At 48.0% G+C, this 16,248-nt stretch overlaps 1 protein-coding gene and 1 pseudogene across 1 annotated transcript in view; one reads left to right on the forward strand and one right to left on the reverse strand.

The window, feature by feature from the left end:
* Nucleotides 1-308: 308 nt before the first annotated feature.
* On the reverse strand, nt 309-690 carry LOC112632655 (annotated as a pseudogene).
* An 11,193-nt stretch (nt 691-11,883) lies between these two features.
* Nucleotides 11,884-16,248, forward strand: part of AHCY (adenosylhomocysteinase) — a 31,215-nt gene continuing 26,850 nt past the window's right edge. Inside the window, exon 1 of the mRNA XM_025398460.1 lies at nt 11,884-12,203. The gene's annotated coding sequence lies outside the window, so the exon portion shown is untranslated. The remainder of the gene's footprint in view (nt 12,204-16,248) is intronic.

Below are 16,248 nucleotides of genomic sequence, written 5' to 3' on the forward strand. Positions count from 1 at the left end.
ATTCACACATGCTTACACTTGACCTTAAGACGGTCTCACTCCTCTATCCCACACACCCACAAACATCCATAGTGTTACAGGAAAGGGGTCCCGATCCAAACCCCAAAAGAGGGTTCTTTGATCTCACACGAGAAAGAATTCAGGGCAAACCCGTAAAGTGAAAACAAGTTTATTAGGAAAGTAAAGGAATAAAAGAATGACTACTCCATAGGCAGAGCAGCCCCAATGGCTGCTGGTTGCCCATTTTTATGGTTATTTCTTTTTTTTTCTATTTTATGACTTTATTTGATGTATTTGACCATCAACAATTAGTTCTCATCCACATTGACTGTCTGTAGATTTTTGAAAGTGGTAACAGGTACATAGGTAACCAAAGTATTAGAGCTTATTTGGTGAATCTTCATCCTCATTACGTTTTCTGGACAGCCGCACATGGATCCGGTATGGGACATTCCTTGTTCCTTTGGCCCAGACAGCTTTGTTGAGCCTGGTATCAATGCGCACATCTGGAGTTCCCATCTCCTTCATGGCAAATTTCCGAATCTCTTTGAGTGCCTGAGGGGCACGCTTCTTGAAGCCCACTCCATGGATGCGCTTGTCAATGTTGATGGTGTATTCTCGGGTCACCACCTCATTGATGGCAGAACGGTCCTTTTTCTTCTCGCCACCCTTCTTTGCGGGAGCCATTCTGCCGGGTCCAAGTTGGAAAGCGGTTATTTCTTGATTATATGCTAAAGGAGGGGTGGATTATTCATCCCCTCCCTTTTAGACCTTGTAGGATAACCTCCTAACATTGCAAAGGCATTTGTAAACTGTCATGGCTCTGGTGGGAATGTAGCAGTGAGGATGACCAGAGGTCACTCTCGTGGCCTTGATGGCTTTGGTGGGTTTTGGTCGGCTTCCTTACTGCAATCTGTTTTGTCAACAAGATATTTATGACCTGTATTTTGTGCCGATCTCCTATCTTATCCTGTGATTTAGAATGCCTTAAACCTGCCAGGCATGGTGGCTCACACCTGTAATCCCAGCACTTTGGGAGGCCAAAGCAGGCGGATCATCTGAGGTCAGGAGTTCGAGACCAGGCTGGCCAACATGGTGAGACCCCTGTCTCTACTAAAAGTACAAAAAATTAGCCAAGCGTGATGGTGCACGCCTGTAATTGCAGCTACTTGGGAGGCTGAGGCAGAAGAATTGCTTGAACCTGGGAGGTGGAGGTTGTAGTAAGCCGAGATCACGCCATTGCAGTCCAGCCTGGGTGACAAAAGCAAAACTCCACCTCAAAAAAAAAAAAAAAAAAAAAGAGAGAATGCCTTAAACCATCTGGGAATGCAGCCCAGTAGGTCTCAGCCTCTCATTTTACCTATCTCCTCTTTAAGATGGAGTCCCTCTGGTTCACACGTCTCTGACAATCTGACAATAGCACTGCATGTGCCTTCATGTATGCAAACCCCTGCCCAAGTTTCCACTTATACACCCACTCACAATGACAAACACACACACATTCATTCCCTCAAGCTCAGCTCCTATGGCATGTGCACATGGACCCATTCTAACACTTGTCTTTGAACACCTCTCCAGCTTTCATCACACACATGCAAACAGGCAATGGTCTGGGGCAGTGAACCACACTGGTCAGAGCTGAGTATGATGACCGGTTCCAACAACAGTGATACCCACTGAACATCAGTCATGGGCTAGATATCCTGTACTTTGGATCTTTATCTTATTCTTTTTTTTTTTTTTTTTGAGATGGAGTCTTGCTCTGTCGCCCAGGCTGGAGTGCAGTGGCACAATCTCGGCTCACTGCAAGCTCTGCCTCCCGGGTTCACACCATTCTCCTGCCTCAGCCTCCCGAGTAGCTGGGACTACAGGTGCCCGCCACTGCGCCCTGCTAATTTTTTCTATTTTTAGTAGAGACGGGGTTTCACCATGGTCTCGATCTCCTGACCTTGTGATCCGCCCGCCTCGGCCTCCCAAAGTGCTGGGATTACAGGCGTGAGCCACCGCGCCCGGCCATGGATCTTTATCTTATTCAATTCTCACAATAATCCCCTGAAAGCAGTGCTACTATCAGTCCCATTTCATAGATGAGGAAACGGAGACTCATAGGCATTAAATGGCAAAGCTAGGATTCTAATCCAAGCATCTGACTCCAGAGCTCACCCCCTTATCTGGTGCGGGAAAGTATATTTTTCAAAAATGGTCACAACATCTCCCATCCCTCATGCTCTTTGTGAAAGCAAAATCTTGGGACCCCAGACTCACTAAACCAAAGGGAAAAGTCACGCTTGAGAACTGGGTCATGCAAACCCATCTCCCATCTCCCATTTGGTTCCTAAATCAGAAAGCTACTAAGATAAAAGCGACATACCTCTCTCACAATTTGCCCATCTTTACCCTAAAACAGTTCTGTTGAATTTCACTGTGGCAATGTAAATTGATCATTATATTCACAGGCTTTGGACAAAGGACAGACAGAACTCAAAGTCAGCCCTCTGCCCACCTGAGACAAACGCATATCTGATTGCTTCCTCTGTCCTGCTGTTTACATTATCTTATGTAAAAATGCAGATTCATTGAGCCAGACAGAGACATAAGTTACTATTTCTCAACCCCCCTCTCACATGTAAATTGTGTATTCAGTGAAAGGCTGATCAAAGACTAAAAAAGATATAACAATTTGTCTCTTATCTAGCCACATCTTTAAAAAATTTCTTCTTCTCCCCCAGCATCCACCCCTTCCCCTATAAATATTGAAGTCCTCAAAATCATCTTTGGAGAAAGGCATGAACCTGCCTCCTTGGTACACATCCTTAACTTTGGCAAAGAAACCTCCTAAAACGATTGAGACTTGGCTTGGTTATTTTCATTGATTTACTTTTTTTTTTTTTAGACGGAGTCTCACTCTGTCACCCAGGCTGGAGTGCAGTGACACAATCTCAGCTGACTGCAACCTCTGCCTCAAGTTCAAGTGATTCTCCTGCCTCAGCCTCCCGAGTAGCTGGGATTACAGGCACTCGCCACCACACCCAGCTAATTTTTGTATTTTTAGTAGAGATGGGCTTTCACCATGTTGGCCAGACTTGTCTCGAACTCCCGACCTCAGGTGATCCACCCACCTCAACCTCCCAAAGTGTTGGTATTACAGGCGTCAGCCACTGCATCTTTTTTTTTTTTTTTTTTTGAGATAGGGTCTTATTCTGTCTCCCAGGCTGGAGTTCAGTGGCATGATCACAGCTCACTGCAACCTTGACCTCCTGGGCTCAGGTGATCCTCCTACTTCAAATATCTTTTTTTTTTTTTTTTTTTTTTTGAGACGGAGTCTCGCTCTGTCGCGCCCAGGCTGGAATGCAGTGGCCAGATCTCAGCTCACTGTAAGCTCCGCCTCCTGGGTTTACGCCATTCTCCTGCCTCAGCCTCCCGAGTAGCTGGGACTACAGGCGCCCGCCACCTCGCCCGGCTATTTTTTTGTATTTTTTTTTTTTTAGTAGAGACGGGGTTTTACCATGTTAGCCAGGATGGTCTCGATCTCCTGACCTCGTGATCCGCCCGTCTCGGCCTCCCAAAGTGCTGGGATTACAGGCTTGAGCCACCGCGCCCAGCTCAATTATCTTTATAGTGGGTAAAGATTATCTTTACAGGTGAGTGCCACCATGCTTAGATAATTTTTGCAAAGATGAGTTTTACCATGTTTCCCAGTCTGGTCTCGAACTCCCAGGTTCAAGCAATCTGCCAGCCTGGACCTCCTAAAGTGTTGGGATTACAGGCATGAGCCACTGCTCCCAACCTTTTATTGATTTACATCTTCTAGCACCTTGTCACTCCCGCATCAAGAGGTAGTTGCTGCACTTTGTATGTCTGTCTTCTCAAACTTTAAGTTGAAATTTGATCTCTAGTGTTAGAGGTGGGGCCTGATGGGAGGTATTTGGGTCATGGGGGTGGATCCCTCATGAATGGCATGTTGCCATTCTTGTGTTAATGAGGAAGATCTCGCCCTATTAATTTCCACAAGAGCTGAATTTTTTTTTTTTTTTTTGAGATGGAGTCTTGCTCTGTTGCCCAGGCTGGAGTGCAGTGGTGTGATCTCGGCTCACTGCAAGCTCTGCCTCCTGGGTTCAAGCCATTCTTCTGCCTCAGCCTCCCGAGTATTTGGGACTACAGGTGCCCACCACCGCTCCTGGCTAATTTTTTGTATTTTTAGTAGAGACGGGGTTTCACTGTGTTAGCCAGGATGGTCTTGATCACCTGACCTTGTGATCTGCCCGCCTCAGCCTCCCAAAGTGCTGGGATTACAGGTGTAAGCCACCACGCCCGGCCAAGAGCTGACTGTCAAAAAGAACCTGGCATCCCATTACTGGGGATATACCCAAAGGATTATAAGTCATGCTGCTATAAAGACACATACACATGTATGTTTATTGCGGCACTATTCACAATAGCAAAGACTTGGAATCAACCCAAATGTCCATCAGTGTCAGAATGGATTAAGAAAATGTGGCACATATACACCATGGAATACTATGCAGCCATAAAAAAGGATGAGTTCGTGTCCTTTGTAGGGACATGGACGCAGCTGGAAACCATCATTCTCAGCAAACTATCGCAAGAACAGAAAACCAAATACCGCATGTTCTCACTCATAGGTAGGAATTGAACAAGGAGATCACTGGGACACAGGAAGGGGATCATCACACACCGGGTCCTATTGTGGGGAGTGGGGGAGGGGAGGGATAGCATTAGGAGATATACCTAATGTAAATGACGAGTTAATGGGTGCAGCACACCAACATGGCACATGTATACATATGTAACAAACTTGCACGTTGTGCACATGTACCCTAGAACTTAAAGTATAATAAAAACAAAAAGCAAAAAACAAAAGAAAAAACAGACCTGGCGCCTTCCCCCTCTCTCTTGCTTCCATTCTCTCACCATGTGATGTCTGCACACGATGGCTCCCTTTTGCCTTCTGCTATGAGTGGAGCAGCCTGAAGCCCTCACTAGAAGCAGATGCAGGCACCATGCTTTTTGTACAGTCTACAGAATCATGAGCCAATAAACTGATACAGCAGGTAGAAAGAAATTATTTAGGCAGATAGTGACGGCAACAGAGTCCTCCACAGAGCATCCCTTTTAACAAAAAGCAGCCCAAGAAATTATTTTTTTCTAACAAAGAGCTGAAAAATTGAGCTGCAAACATAGATAAGCAAGCTGGAAGCTTGCATGGGGAAATGCTGGCAGCTGTGCCAATAAAATTCGGCTACCTGGCCACCAGGCATATCCAACAGGGAGGCTCCATCTTCCCTTTCTTTGTTATCCCATGTACAGTAAAGGAATGGGCAACATGGGTACAGGTCAGGCAGAGAATCTACCTGCATAATGAAAGATTAGGGTGGGGACTACCAGAAATGCATGCCCTATGCAAATGGCATACCTGGTCCAACCAATCTTTCACACCCTATCAGATACTGCCTCCTCACCAGGCATCTATAAACTCCCCTGTATTTCACCATGGATCTGGCAACCCATTTCTCTGGGACCCCTCTCTCCAGCAGAGAGCTATTCTCTTTCTTTTGCCTATTAAACTTCCGCACTTAACCTCACTCTTTGTGTGTCCGTGTCCTTTATTTCCTCGGCTGTGAGACAACAAACCTCAGGTATCACCCCCCAGACAACAAGGCAGCTTCAAAACCCCTTTTCCTGATAAGTTACCAAGCCTTAGCTATTCGTTTATAGCAACATAAATGAACTAAGACGATAGTGTATGGCCCCTTTCCTTGAACTTGGGTGGGTCTTTGTGACTACCTCAACTAAATATGATGGAAGTGATGACTTCAAAGTCTAGGTCATAAATGGTAATACAACTTGTGCCTGGTTCTCTCTCTTAGGATGCTTATCCTTGGAACCCTTGGAACCCAGCTACCATGCTGTGTGGAAGCTGAGGCCACATATCATACCCTTGCTGGAAGCCCCAACTGAGGTCCCAGGTAGCCAGCATCAACTGGCTATCTTCAACTAGGAAATCTAGGAAAGCTTCAAGCTGACTCCAGCTCAGCCACCACCTGACTGCAACCATATGACAGACCTTGAGCAAGAATGGCATAGCTGAGCCCTATCAATGCTCCCTCCCTGTGAAACAAAAGAAATGAATAACAAATGATTGTTGTGGCCGGGCATGGTGGCTCATGCCTGTAATCCCAACACTTTGCGAGGCCAGGGCAGGTGGATCACGAGGTCAGGAGTTTAAGACCAGCCTAGCCAAGATGGTGAAACCCCATCTCTACTAAAATTACAAAAATTAGGTGCCTGTAATCCCAGCTACTCAGGAGGCTGAGGCAGAGAATCACTTAAACCCGGGAGGTAGAGGTTGCAGTGAGCTGAGATCGCACCACTGCACTCTAGCCTGGGTGACAGAGTGAGATTCCGTCTCAAAAAAGAATAATAATAAATACATAAATGATTGTTGTTTTATGCCAATAAATATGGGTGGTTTGTTATGCAGCAATGAATCACTGAGGCCAGGGCAGAGAATTACCCACCATCAGCCTCAGGCCACTATGGGGAGGTGATGCCAATCTTTGTCCCTTTCTGGACCCTCTGCTTCTACCCCCAGGGTCCAGGATCTCAGACCACAACCCCCCATCATTGACTCCTTCATAGCAAGTGAATACCAGCACAGCAATCTCCCTATATGGGCATGAGTTCTCCAGGCCCCAGGCTCTCATCCACAGTGGACTCTGTGGTACTTTAGGCAGGTGCTCATCCCTCAGTTTCCTCTTCTGTAAAATGCACCGTCTATTGATCCCAGCCCTGCCCACGCACACAGAGGCTATGAGGAGCCATCCTTGAAGCCGAAGTTTAAGGGGTTATTGTCAATGTTTGCATTTTAAGATCCAGGTTGGCAACCAGAACCATACAATGTCCTAAAAAGACCTTTCAGCACTATCGTATGCAGCATTCCATATATTATAGAAGGGGAAACTGAAATATTAATTGTGAACACCGTCCTGGCATCGAATAAATGCTTATGAATATGAGGGAGTATGAGAAGGGAGAAAACAGGCAGGACTGGATGAAGAATCTACTCTTATTTCTTGAGAAGCCTCACTCCTGCCCTCCTCCTTCTCTCTGCTCCTATGGTTCCCTGCCCATCTCCCCTTCCCCTTCTGGGTTGCCCCTCTGCCCAGGCCTGGAATGGGCACCTGGTGTGAACTCCTGAACTTGGGATGCCAGCCCTGGCTGATTTGCCTCCCTAAAGGCCCACTCTACCACCCTCCCAAGAGCTGTTCCCTTAGAACACTTCCTCCACATGCTTACAATAAAAGGCATTTGAGTAGAAACCCATGGCTCTCCAGGATGACTCATTTCCTGGGAGGCTTTGGAGCCCTGGGGTGCTGGTTGGGATGACCACTCTTGCTGTTGCCCTTAGTACCTCAGCCTTCCCCATATTCTCCACCTCCAAGGCAGGACAAGGGAAACTGAGTCACCAGAGTCACAGGATCAGGCTTCCACCCCACCTATCTCCCCCATCTTCTCTTCCCCTTTCCATCTGTATTGGACTCCTAGAGCTGCCATCACAAAGTACCACACATTTGGTGGCTTACAACAACAGAAATTTATTCTCTCACAGTTCTGGAAGCCAGAAGTCCAAAATCAAGGCACTGTCAGGGTGGGTTCCTTCTGGAGGCTCTGAGGAGAGTCTGTTCCCTGCTTCTCTCCTGGTTTCTGGTGACTGCTGGCAATCCCAGGTTTCCTTGGCTTGTAGATGTGTCACTCCATTCTGCTTCTATCTTTGCCATATGGTCTTCTCTATGTCTGTCTTCTTCCCTTTACTTGTCCTGTAGGGACTTTTGACTTCGGATTTAGGGGCCACCCTAATCCAGAATTGTCTCAACTCAAAATCCTTAACTTAATTACATCCACAAAAACGCTTCTTCCAAATAAGGTCACATTCACGGATTCTAGGTGAACATATCTTTTGGGAGGAGGGCCATCATTTAACTCAGAACACCTCTTTTCCCCATATTTCTGGAATAAGGTAGAAACCCCTCCTACTTCCTCGAAACTGGCAATCAACAGTGTTAGTGGTTCCTGGAGTAGTCCCTTCCTGTGGATCCTATCCCTGTTTTTGGCTGGATGGGTTCAACTCCATTAGGAAGAGAGCAGAGTATGTGAGGTTGGTCTATTTACATCAGCAAGAGGAAGAAGACAAAAGGAGGAGATAGGTAAATCATAAGCAACACAAGAATCCTGCAACATGAGGACATTGAGTATAGAGGAAAATGACTCAGTTGGTGCTATGCAAATGAGAACCAAGGTTATTTAATGACAACCCATGCTCATTGGGATGATCCTGGGCCACTGAGAAAACTTCAAGTCAGGGATCAACAACTGATATGGGCCAGGGATGGGGACATATGTTGGCTTGGATAACTTATGCACCATTCAAAGACGGCAGCTAACATTTAGCTCACCCGCCCATTGCTATGACAACATAAGTCCAGTTGCTAAATAATTTTCTCAAGAGAAGCTGGAAATATGGGGTTCCATGCAAACTCCCCCAGTTTTTATATTTATTTATTTATTTATTTATTTGAGACAGAGTCTCACTCTGTCTTCCAGGCTGGAGTGCAATAGCATGATCTCTGCTCACTGAAACCTCTGCCTCCCCGGTACAAGTGATTCTCCTGCCTCAGCCTCCCAAGTATCTGGGATTACAGGCGCCTGCCACCGTGCTTGGCTAATTTTCATATTTTTAGTAGAGATGGGGTTTCACCATGTTGGCCAGGCTGGTCTTGAACTCCTGACCTCAGGTGATCCTCCTGCCTCAGCCTCCCAAAGTGCTGGGATTACAGGTGTGAGCATCTGTGCCCATTTATTTTGTCTGTACTTTCTTACTCTGTCATGGCTTTGCAAATATGATCCCCACACGTGCACGGTTCTCTCTCTACCCGACTCATTCTGAAGACTTTGGTGGATGCCTCTTCCTCTGAGAGGTTCCCACAGGCCCTAGGCTTAGTGATTCACCCTCTCCCTCCACTTTGGACTCTCTGCTCTGACCTGCCCTGGCATCCATGATCTGTGTGGTGAACACTGGTGAGTCTTTTTTCCCCACTGGCTAGGAAATTCCTTGAGAACAGGGCCCAGGTCTGAGTCATCTGTGTTGCCTGGCCTGAGTGGGCAGTTAACAATGTTTGTGGGATGAATGGAAGGGAAGAGGAAGGGAGGGGTGTCACAAACAGCTCCCGGATTACTGGCTGAATCTTGGGCTCCAGGTATCTGGCAGTTAAAGCACTGGTCAGTGTTATAGGGCTGATCTTGGTCAGATGCGGTGGCTCATGCCTGTAACGCCAGCACTTTGGGAGGCCAAGGTGGGAGGATCACTTAAGCCCAGGAGTTTGAGATCAGTATTGGCAACATAGTAAGACCCTTACTCTACAAAAATAAAAAATAAAAATAAAAGAGCTGATTTTTGTATAACCTAACAGAGTGTGTGCAAAGGTGAGGGTCTGAATATGTGTGAGTACTTGAGAATGTGTGAATGTATGTATGAAGTGTATGAGTGTGAATATACGTGTGTGTGTGTGTGTGTTTGAGACAGAGTCTCGCTGTGTTGCCCAGGCTAGAGTGCAGTGGTGTGATCTTGGCTCACGGCAACCTCTTCTGCTGGGGTCAAGCTATTCTCCTGCCTCAGCCTTCCATGTAAGTAGCTGGGTCTACATGTGTGTACCAGCATGCCCCGCTAATTTTTGTATTTTTAGCAGAGACGGGTTTCACCATATTGGCCAGGCTGGTCTTGAACTCCTGACCTTCAGTGATCCACCTGCCTCGGCCTCCCAAAGTGCTGGGATTACAGGCACGAGCCACCGCACCGGGCCTTATTTCTGCAGTATGTATGTACATAGGTGCATGAGCGTGAGTATTGGTGTGTGATGGTGGGATGTGTGAAAGAGTATGTGTTTGAAGGTTTGTATGGATGTATCTGTAGGTGTAAACATGTTCGCAGAATGGAACTCCAGGGGAGCAGAGACTTTGTCTTGTCCTGTTTTTTTGTCCTTGCCTCTAGCACACTCAAATGAACATGTCTGGCATGGGGGTTGCAGCGGGGAGCATGATTGCAGGAAGGGTAGCCCAGTGGTTACCAGCAGCAACTCTGGAGTCAGACAGCATTGGTGCCTCCTAACTGTGGGCGAATCAACCACTAGGAGCCTCAGTTTTTCCATGTGTAAAATGGGTACCTACCTTATAGGGTATCATCTATAAATAGGGCAACATCTACCTTACAGGTAAGTTCAAAGAGCTTAGAATTGTGTGTGGAGCACAGGACATAATAAATTTGGACTAGTATCGTTATACTGGGTGTCACTATCAACCAGCAGTCCCAACAATGTGGCTCATGCCTGTAGTCCCAGCACTTGGAGGCTGCAGTAGAAGGACTGCTTGAGCCCAGGAGTTTGAGACCAGCCTGGGCAACATATTGAGACTTTGTCTCAAAAAAAAAAAAAAAAAAATTAGCTGGATGTGGTGATGTGTGCCTGTAGTACCAGCTACTGGGGAGGCTGAAGCGGGGGATTGCTTGAGCTCAGGAGTTTGAGGCTACAGTGATCTCTGATGGTGCCACAGCACTCTGGCCTGGACAAGAGTGACACCCTGGCTCAACAGAACAGAACAAAAACATCCTGATAGATGCTTCCAAGGACTAAAGCCCCTTCAAAACAAGTCCAAAGACCACTTACTAGCAACATCCATTATTCTTCTCTGAACCTCAGTTTCTTCTTCTATGGGAGGGAGCGATAAGCTGTATTTTGCCTTCTCCCAGGGCAGGTGGGAGGTTATCAACACAGCGCTCCAAATCCCGCCCCTCGAGGGAAGGGTTTGCACTGGCGCAGTCTGAAGCCAAAGCTGGGAGCAGGGTGCCCTCTCCTGGCACAGTGGAGTTAAGGGCGACTCCAGTTGCAGGGCACAGGCTGACCTCGGAGGCCCAGGGTGCTATCCGCAAAGGAAAGTGGGCAAAGGGAGCGGGCTGGGGAGGGCACCTTACAGCTCCCCACTCTTGCAGCGTGGAGCTGCGTGCTTCCTTTCTGTCGACTGAGCTCCTCCAAGATCTCGCTCCAAGGACGTCTCCCACCCTGCCCCCGCCCCGTCAGACTGGACCAACTCCCCACTCCTCCCCATTACAAGTTCTCAGAGTGTTCCTTTTGCTTTTCTGTCATCTGAGAAATGAAGGGCAGGGGTAGAACCCCCGGCTATGTGACTCCTAAGGTCCCTGGACGAGGCTCTTAGCAAATATTAGCATAAAAGGGGCGTGGAAGCTCAGACAAGGCTGGGAAGTGAACCCAGAGGTCATCCAGCCCCACTGGGGAACGATCCAGCCTCAACGGGGGACATCAGAGACCTGGATTAGAGGACTCCCTGGCTCCACCCTGAGGAGAGCCAGGACTGTAGGCTGAAGCCAAGGGGCACCACGGAGTGAGTTCCCGGGCAGACATCCGGGAACATTCATTCATTCCCAAATATCGTGTGCAGTCTCCCTCCTGGAAACAGTGAGACGGGCACATAATCAGATGATTTCGATATAATAATATAGAACCACACCACCTCACATCCCCCTTTTGGGGTGCCTCTTAAAGCCTGTCGCTTAGAGATGACCCGCAGCTAGGGAGGGGCGGTCTCTTGTATTCTACGAGCCTGGAGGGCTCCCCCAACCGGAGAAACCCGGGGATAGGTGGGCCGGCAGCTCCTGGGACGCCGGACTCACAGCAGAGCCGCCTGGTTTGAGGAGGATTGAGTGAGAGAGGGGGGTCCTGTCCCAGGGTCTCTAAGAAGTCCCCCACCTCTGTACTCCCCAGCCCAGCGATGACTTCGAGGCGGGCCCAGGTGGGCCTGGAGGGAGGGGCGTGAATAGAGCGGGAAAGGAGAGACCCCTATAGGGGTAGACAAGAAGGGAGGGACTCCCCAGAACTGCATAATCCGGCTCCATCGCCATCAACGGGGTTTCTCAGCGCCTACACCCCTCTGTATCCCATCTCGAAGCCTCCAATTAATCCAGAGTGAGACGCAGGACCGCCGGGAGGCGAGCGGGGATGCTGGAGCCAGGTCAGGCTGAAGCCCCACGGCCAATGGGCAGGCTCCTGCGCCCTCCGCCCCATCTCCGCCCCTCCGCGCCAGGAACCTAATTGTTTGCAAAAGCAAACACGTAAAAAGCAGGTACAAAGGTCGAGAGGAGGGACCGGGACCTGCTTCTGCCTGGGATTTCGACCTTCCCACGCCCTGCCAGAAGCTCCACTGGAGCCTGGACCTGGAGAAGGGACATCAACAGTTAAGGTCCAGGGCAACTTTCAGCGGCGTGGGCGGGGACCCCCAGGGAAGCACTGTTAGCAGTTTCTTGTACATCCAGCCTGGTATATTTTCGGCATGTATAGGCAAATACCTGTTTGTGTGTTCTTTTTTTTTTTTTACATAAATAATCGCATACTAGGCACACCGTTCTGCACTTTGCTTTTTGTTCTTCATCTTCATCATGTTTTGTTGTTGTTTTGTTTTTTAGACAGAGTGTCACTCTGTTGCCCAGGCTAGAGTGCAGTGGCACAATCTCGGCTCACTGCAACCTACTGGGTTCAAGAGATTCTCCTGCCTCAGCCTACTGAGTAGCTGGAATTATAGGCGTGTGCCACCGTGCCCGGCTAATTTTTGTATTTTTAGTATGGGATTTCGCCATGTTGGCCAGGCTGATCTCCAACTCCTGACCTCAGGTGATCCTCCCCCCCACCCCCTGCCTCAGCCTTCCAAAGTGCTGGGATTACAGACGTAAGCCACCACACCCGACTGTCGTTTTTTAAAAATAGAGACAGGGTCTGGCTTTGTCGCCCAAGCAGAGTGCAGTGGAGCTTAGGCCTCGGGCTTGGGCCACCGCATCGGGCCACTATATCTGGAAGATCATTCCATATTATTAGATAAACAGCTCCTTTAAACAAAAAAATGGCAGTCTGGGTATTCCACCATGTGGATTGTACCAGTATTTATTTAACAAGTCTTCCATGGAAGGACAATCTTTTGTTCTTTTTTTTTTTTTTTTTTTTTTTTTTTTGAGACGGAGTTTCGCTCTATCGCCCAGGCTGGAGTGCAGTGGCCAGATCTCAGCTCACTACAAGCTCTGCCTCCCGGGTTCACGCCATTCTCCTGCCTCAGCCTCCCAAGTAGCTGGGACTACAGGCGCCCGCCACCTTGCCCGGCTAGTTTTTTTTTTGTACTTTTTAGTAGAGACGGGGTTTCACCATATTAACCAGGATGGTCTCGATCTCCTGACCTCGTGATCCGCCCGTCTCGGCCTCTCAAAGTGCTGGGATTACAGGCTTGAGCCACTGCGCCCAGCCAATCTTTTGTTCTTAACGTCATTTTGCTCCCATGTGCATACATCTTTGGAAGAAATTCCTAGAAGTGGAACTGCTTGGTCAAAGGGCATGTGAGTTTGTAATCTTGTTAGTTATTACCAGAGTGTTGTTCATTAAAGTTGTGCCAATGTACAATCCCAAAAGCAAAGTATGAGGAAGCCTGTTTCCTCACACTCTTACCAATAATGTGTTAATAAACAGTAAACTTTTTATCCATGTGATAGTAAACTTAAAAATAAACTTAATCAGCCGGGCACGGTGGCTCACGCCTGTAATCCCAGTATTTTGGGAGGCCGAGGTGGGTGGATCACGAGGTCAGGTGTTCAAGACCAGCCTGGCCAACATAGTGAAACCCTGTCTCTACTAAAAATAAAAATAATTATCTGAGCATGGCTGTGGGCACCTGTAATCCCAGCTACTTGGGAGGCTGAGGCAGGAGAATTGCTTGAACCTGGGAAGCGGAGGTTGCAGTGAGCCGAGATCGCGCCTCTGCACTCCAGCCTGGGAAACAGTGTGAGACTCCATCTCAAAAATAAATAAATAAATAAATAAAATTAATCATTCCAAGCCACATAGGGAGCCTGGACTTTCACCCTCAAACTGGCACTAAGAAGGCACCCCTCCCCCTCCATGCTTCTTTTATTGTTTCCTTCTTTCCCTTCCCTCCCTCCCTCCTTCCCTCTCTCCCTCCCTCCCTTCCTCCCTCCTTCCCTCCCTACCTCCTTTCCTCCCTCCCTCCTTCTCCCCTGCTCCTCCTCTCTCTTTTCTTTTCTTTTTTTTTTTTTTTGAGATGGAGTCTCATTGTGTTGCCCAGGCTGGAGTGCAGTGGTGTGATCTGGGCTCACTGCAAGCTCCGCCTCCTGGGTTCACGCCATTCTCCTGCCTCAGCCTCCTGAGTACGCACACCACCATGCCCAGCTAATTTTTTGTATTTTTAATAGAGATGGGGTTTCACCGTGTTAGCCAGGATGGTCTTGATCTCCTGACCTCGTGATCCGCCCACCTCAGCCTCCCAAAGTGCTGGTATTACAGGTGTGAGCCACCGCGCCCGGCCTCTCCTTCTTTTCTTCCTTCCTTCCTTCTTTCCTTCCTTCCTTCCTTCCCTCCTCTCTCTCTCTCTCTCCCTCCTTCCCTCCCTCCCTCCCTCCCTCCCTCCCTCCCTTCCTTCCTTCCTTCCTTCCCTCCTTCCCTCCTTTCATTTATTTATTTTGAGACGAAGTCTTGCTCTTGTAGCCCAGGCTGGAGTGCAATGGCATGATCTCGGATCTCAGCTCACTGCAGCCTCCCCTTCCCAGGTTGAAGCGATTCTCCTGCCTGAGACTCCCATCTTTGGAAACATGTGCCTGCCACCACACCCGGCTAATTTTTGTATTTTTAGTAGAGATGGGGGTTTCGTCTTGAAATCCTGACCTCGTGATCCACCAGCCATGGCTTCCTAAAGTGCTGGGATCACAGGCATGAGCCACCATGCCTGGCCTAATTTTTTATTTTAAGAGAGGAGGTCTTGCTGTTAATATATTGCTCGGCTGGCCTTGAATTCTTGGGCTCCAGCGATCCTTCCAACTCAGCCTCACAAGTAGCTGAAGTTACAGGGCACACGAAAACTCCTGGCTCATTTTCATTATTAATAATAAAAGGTCAATCCACTAAGAAAACAGCACTGCGAAGTGTGTATGTATGGAACAGCAGAGCCGCAAAATATGTGAAGCAAAAACTAATAGAAATAGATAAATTTCGCCAGGTGTGGTGGCTCATGCCTGTAATCCCAGCACTTTGGGAGGCCGAGGCAGGTGGATCTTTTGAGGTCAGGGGTTCGAGACCAGCTTGGCCAACATGGTGAAACCCCATCTCTACTAAAAATACAAAAATTAGCCGGGTGTGGTGGCACACGCCTATAATCCCATTTATTTGGGAGACAGAGGCAGCAGAATCGCTTGAACCCAGGAGGTGGAGGTGGCAGTGAGCTGAGATCATGCCATTGCACCCTAGCTAGAGCAGCACAGGGAGACTCCATCTCAAAAAAAAAAAAAAAAAAAAAAAAAAAAATTGGCCAGGTGCGGTGGCTCACGCCTGTAATCCCAGCACTTTTGGAGGCCAAGACAGGCGGATCACCTGAGCTCAGGAGTTCGAGACCGGCCTGGCCAACATGGTGAAACCCCGTCTCTACTAAAAATATAAAAATTAGCTGGGCATTGTGGTGGGTGCTTGTAATCCCAGTTACTCAGGAGGCTGAGACAGGACAATCACTTGAACCAGGGAGGCAGAGGTTGCAGTGAGCAGAGATCGCACCACTGCACCCCAGCCTGGGTGACAGCAAGTCTCTGTGTCAAAAAAAAAAAAAAAAAAAAATTGTCAAATTAATTACCCTTCAGAAATTTGGTTCCTAATCTTGATACTCTCCAAAATTGGGTATAATTATGGATTTCAAATCTTTAAAAAAAATTTTTTTTTTCTTGAGACAGAGTCTCTGTCACCAAGTCTGGAGTGCAGTGGCACAATCTCGGCTCACTGCAACCTCCACCTCCCAGATACCCATTAATGGTAGACTGGATAAAGAAAATGTGGTACATATACACCATGGAATACTATGCACGCATAAAAAAGAACAAGATCATGTCCTCTGCAGGAACATAGATGGAACTGGAGGCCATTATCCTTAACAAACTGAGGCAGGAACAGAAAACCAAATACAGCATGTTCTCACTTATAAGTGGAAGCTAAATAATGAAAACGCATGAAAAGAAAGAGGGTAACAATGGACATGGGGCCTACTTGAGGGATGAGGGTGAGAAAAGGGAGAGGTTTAGGAAAAAAAAAAACCTGTTGGGTACTGTGCTTAGTGCCCACGTGATGACAT

This window comes from Theropithecus gelada, chromosome 10, assembly GCF_003255815.1.
Source record: "Theropithecus gelada isolate Dixy chromosome 10, Tgel_1.0, whole genome shotgun sequence".
Lineage (NCBI taxonomy): Eukaryota > Metazoa > Chordata > Mammalia > Primates > Cercopithecidae > Theropithecus > Theropithecus gelada.